Here is a 5,783-nt window from a genome sequence, read left to right on the forward strand (position 1 = left end):
GGCATAAATGCACATTAGAGAATAAGAGATGAGAAAGTGGAAAGCAAATGAACTTTGGGTATTTATACATTTGGGTCTTTATGCTGAGCCCTGAATTGGCCATTATACTGTTCCTCTTCATAAGGCCACAGGACCCCCGTTGCAGTATTTTCTGCCAGGTTATAGTAATACTTCCTGCTTACATGATAGTTCTTGTGGTGATAATGGCTCCCTACCATCACTAGTCACAGATGACTGGACACACCAACCCTGCCCGTGTTTTTTATTAGTATACTTAAGTATCCCATTGTTTCTTAATTGACCACAGTAACCCTGATCATAAACTGCACAGGAGTGGAATTTTTACTGCTAATTAACACAGCATCTAGAATGAGGTCTGTTACCCCACACGTTTTCAATAAATGTTTGTTGAATGAATATGTGTTTCATCCACTTTCCCTTTAATGTCTTAAAAGACATTTCTAATTTCTTAAGCATCATTAATAATCAGTCTTCAAAAATGCATGGTATCCGGTGTTAAAATAGATGTGAAGAAACAGTGTAAGCTGGTTTAGCTTTTCTGAAGACTACTTGTTTGCATTTTTCAAATGTTTAACGTGTACACATTTTAACTGGGCAATCTACCATTTAGGCATTTGTGCCAAAGAAATAATCACATACATATGCAAAAGATGTATGGACAATGATGTTTGCTATGTATTATTTATAATAGTGAAAATTGGAGACAAGCTGAACATCAGTCCCAAATAGATTGATTAGATAGTTGAGTAAAAAACATATATACCCCTACAATGCATAAAAGAATGATTTAACTCTACAAAATCTGACCAGGTAACTGGATCAGGAGATAATTTTAAGTATAAAAACAAGTTATAAATAAGCAGTAACCACATTTTTTGAAAAATGCATTGTTAGTTTTAGCATAAAGTCTAGAGTTTAAGCATCAGGTAATACTGGTTTTATTTGGAAGATAAGATAGAGAGGAGGGAGCTAGCTTTCAGTATCCAATCATCAATGCTGTATTTTGGTCAAATTGAGCATGTATTTATATTTTTAAAAGAAACATTTAAATATATTTACATTTAAAAGATAAATAGATGTAACTCAAGTGTTTAAAAAATAATAGTCCTGTTCAGCACAGAGCATAAGGACAATAAAATATCAAGTTACAAAGCATACTACAAAACAAATAAATGTACTTGGGTTGACCATTTCTTATACTGTCACATTTAGCTTTTGCATTTACAGGTTCAAGGATTTTTATCCAGAAAGCTGCATTTACTTATTTGTTATACACAATTAAGTTATTGAATGCTACATCTGAAACAAATGATGTACTTACTATATGTTGGCTAATTGAATTTAAATTTTAAGAATGCTTCTGTCTTCATCAAAAAGATGTTAATTGAAAAAATATTTATTTATTTTAAAGATTTTACTTATCTAAGAGACAGAAAGAGTGAGCTGAGGGGAGCACAGATGGAAAGAGACAAGCAGACTCCCTGCTGAATTGCCCCCACCTCAATCCCAGAACCCTGAGAATCATGACCTGAGCCAAAGGCACAGGCTAACCAACTGAGTCACCCAGGAGCCCCCAGAAAGCTGTGTTTAATTGAAAAATAAGAGTATTTGATTATTAATAAACCAATTACATCGTTTATGGAAAATAACTTTTTTTTTAACCTTCTCAAAAAGAGCCCACAGGACACAAATCACGGTCCATTTTTGCAAAGATAAAAAACTCTGATTAAGGGGACCCTTGGGAACTACACAACATAGAATATTCCTTTTCCAACTGGAGTAAACCCAGACTCCTTCACGTTGGCCTAGGACAGGGGGTGGAGGAAGAACGTCCTCAGACCCTACCTTTTGAGGCAGAAGGATGCACCCAGACCCACGCCACCAAAGGCACTGGGGAAGAGCTAGGTGGAAGGACTCCCCAGGACTCTGGAGAGCAAGGCCGAGGGATGTGCCAACACTCAGAACTGAGGTGGACCCAGCAAAGGTCAGGAAACGAGGCTGCAAGGATGAGTCAAGAAGAGGCTGCATTGGCGCTGGGGAGGAACTGAGAGAGCTTGTCACCACCTGCAGAGCTCTGCCCACTGTCCCCTCTGCTGGCCCAGCGGCTTCAAGTCCACACTCACATCACTGGACAAGGAGGAGGCTAAGAAAGGTGCTGGCCAGGCGGGGTCATAAGTGGTATTGGGTGGGGTGTGGACGAGTGTTTCCTAGGAAAAGTATAGCTTTACACTTGTGTTCATACAGATTTCAATAACTTGTTGAAGACTCTATTCCTTTTTACCCCCTATGAGTAGGATCCAATTTTTAAAATCATTGTCATAAAATAAAATTATTGGTATTGTGAAATAATGGTAACCAGATACATGCTCAGTATATGTAATTCAGTAAAAAGATGCTCCTGTAATATTATGCCTATATGTCTCCAATTTGGTTTAAAAAAAATCAACAAGATACTTGTAAGATTTAAGCAAGATCATCTTTGGGAAATGTGTGATTTGCTTGATAACCATTTTCTTATTTGCACTATGTATACTTTTGTATTTTACATATTTTTGAAATTTACTTTTTTTCTTCCATTCCTGGGATAAACTCTGTTGGTCACAGATACTTTCCTTTACAGTGCCGTTGTGCTCTATATTCAAGTGTGTTATTAACATTTCACAACCTTATTCCCAAGAGATACTTGTATCTTGACTTCTCTGGGAAGCTTGAAACAAGCAAACAACAACAACAAAACCTAAAAAAAAAAAAAAGGCCCATTGATGGAGATAGAATCCCCCCCGCCTTTTCTTGTATTCCAAAAATTTGAAAAACATAGAAAATAGAAAATGGTAAAACGAACATCCATATATAGCCAGCCATGCCCTTGATCTAAGAAAACTTACTTAACCTTTTGTGATATTTGCTTGGTTTTTGCTGAAATTTCCTAAAGTAAATTAACAAAGATAATTTCAGTGCTAAATGTGGCACTATCCATATCTTTATAAAATCAATAAATTTTCCAATATAATTCCACTTAACAACTATAAAAATGTACATTAATATTCCTAACTGCCAGTCCAGATTCAAATTTCCCAAATTGTTCCCAATGTCCTTGGCAATAGTTGCTTTTCCCATTGGGGTTTGATGGAGGACCACACCTTGTATTTCTCAGTAAGTGCAAATTTAACCACTAACATATAGTCCCTAACAATAGGTACTGAGAGAACCTGGGCAAGAGAGACTATGGAGGACATCTTCCAACCATCTAATAAGGAAGAAACTGCAAAGTAATATCAAGGTGTGGAGGCATATGGAAAATGTGATCTTGAATCTGGCTGGCTCATCCTGCAAGAAGGTTCTGCCTGTGAACTTCTGAGAGGAGTGAGCTTGTGACCCAGAGGGCTGGAGCGGGAAGTCTTAGGGACCTCCCAGTTTCCCAGGTGCAGGTAGGGCAAAGCCCATGTCAGGAGCAGGTGCTCAATGCAGGCCAGAAAGTGCAAGGAGCTTGTGTCTGGATCCACCTGCAGCACAACCTGAGAAAAGCCCCTGTTGGTGGCAGGAAGGGAAAGTGCATTTATTTTTTTACATTATTTTTATTAACATATAATGTATTATTTTCCTCAGGGGTACAAGTCTGTGAATCATCAGGCTTGCACATTTCACAGCACTCACCCTCCCCAATGTCCATCACCCAGCCATCCTATCCCTACCCTCCCACCCCCCAGCAGCCCTCAATTTGTTTTGTGAGATTAAGAGTCTCCTTTGGTTTGTCTCCCTCCAGATCCCATCTTGTTTCATTTTTTCCTTTCCTATCTCCCAAGCCCCCCACCCTGCCTCTCAAATTCCTCATATCAGAGAGATCATATGATTGTCTTTCTCTGATTGACTTATTTCACTCAGCATAATACCCTCTAGTTCCATCCACGTCATTGCAAATGGCATGATTTCATTTCTTTTGATGGCTGCATAGTATTCCATTGTACATATACCACATCTTCTTTATCCATTCATCTATCCATTCATCTTCCACTAGGGATGAACATCTAGGTTCTTTCCATAGTTTAGCTGTTGTGGACATTGCTGTTATAAACATTGGGGGGCACATGCCCCTTCGGATCACTGCATTTGTATCTTTAGGGTAAATGCCCACTAGTGTGATTGCTGGGTTGTAGGGTAGGGAAAGTGCATTTATATTACAGACTTTGAGCATGCCAGAAAGCAGTAGTGGTGGGTCTGTGGTGGAACCCAAGTTCTGGAGCCAGAAAGACCCAGTAAATTCCAGCTATTACCTGAAAGCAGGGGCTAGAAAAGTAAACTGGGTTAAGAGGTTTCTCAGCTGACAATGAGGATATTAATGATTGCTCCATGGTGTTGTTTTGAAAGTGGTTAGATAAATCTAAGTTGTAAATTAAATAGACTAGTTCAGGGTATTAAGCCCTGAGTAAGTGACAACTATTGTTATATTTAGAAGACACACTGTTCCTTTTATTGGGTTACTTATGTAAACCTCACAACCACTCTAACCATTCTACAATGTTGGAATAACCATTTGCATTAAAAATAACAGTTGAAGCTCAGGTTGGTGGAGTGATGTGCCCAGGTCACAAGCTAGCAGTAAGTGAGTTTGGACTCAAGGGCAGGTGTGCTTTACTTCCAACCTCTCACTTTGTGTAACTATCACTCTTGCTTAAAACCAGCACTGTAACCTTCAGAACAACTAAAAGAGTGACTTGTCCCCAAATCACCAAGGATATAATGGGAAGTGAATGTAGATAGAATCTACCATGTGTCAAGTATATTCTGGGATTTCTGGGTTCTCCTTAGATCCCTTGAGTCAAACAGAACCTCCTAGCCCCCTGATGCACTGGCAGACTATATTCTCAGTCTGGGATTATAGTAACTTCCAAGAGGGTCAGCTTTGTGGCTTTAAAATTGGTTCCCTGGGGCCCAGGGAATTCCTGGGAAACTTCATTTTAAAGCAAAGCACCTCTTCTGAAGCAGAAAGCAAGGGTATTCTAGATAGGAATGTCTTCCCTGGAAGAGAGCACCCCTTTACCTTAGGCCTCTCTCCAGAGTTTCAGAGCAAAGACAGAAGAGCCCACAAAGGTCTGCACAGCCAGAAGCATTTCCTGATCCCCCATCAAGAATGAGCCAGACTCGATGATGCCACAATATTCAGAAGCCACAATACAGTGTGACAATGGGGACTCTGGGCTAGCCTTGAGAAGAGCAAGGTAAGCTGGGGTGACCTGGGAGTAGTTTTCTCAGGAAAGGCAACTTCATTGGACAGTCATGAGGGTAAGGTCTGGGAATACCCTTAACCAGGAAGAGGGAAGAAATTCTATATCCACTTTCCCTAAATGTCCCCATGCTTTACAGATGCATGTGATCTGTAAAGTGATCACTGCGTGTGATACTAGTTATGTTTCCTTACCTCATGGAATTTCACAGTAATGGTTCATAAAGAGTTTCCATGCTCATCTACTTCTGACACATTTAAAACATTAGAGAAATTGGATCTGAAATTGTCGGTGAAATGTCCAGAGCCACCTATTTGATAGATCTTCAAATCAAAGATGGTGCCATTCATTTGGTTTCAGGTCCATTTCTCAGTTGACTTATTCTTATTGAAGAGTAGGTATCTTTTGTATGGCTATTCCACAGTTAATTTATCTGTTCACCAATTGATAATATATTTGGATTATTTCCAGCCATAAATATTTATATACAGGCTTCTGTGTGTTGACATATGTTCTCATCCTCTTGAGTTAATACAAAAG

This window comes from Neovison vison, chromosome 9, assembly GCF_020171115.1.
Source record: "Neovison vison isolate M4711 chromosome 9, ASM_NN_V1, whole genome shotgun sequence".
Classification (NCBI taxonomy): Eukaryota; Metazoa; Chordata; class Mammalia; order Carnivora; family Mustelidae; genus Neogale; species Neogale vison.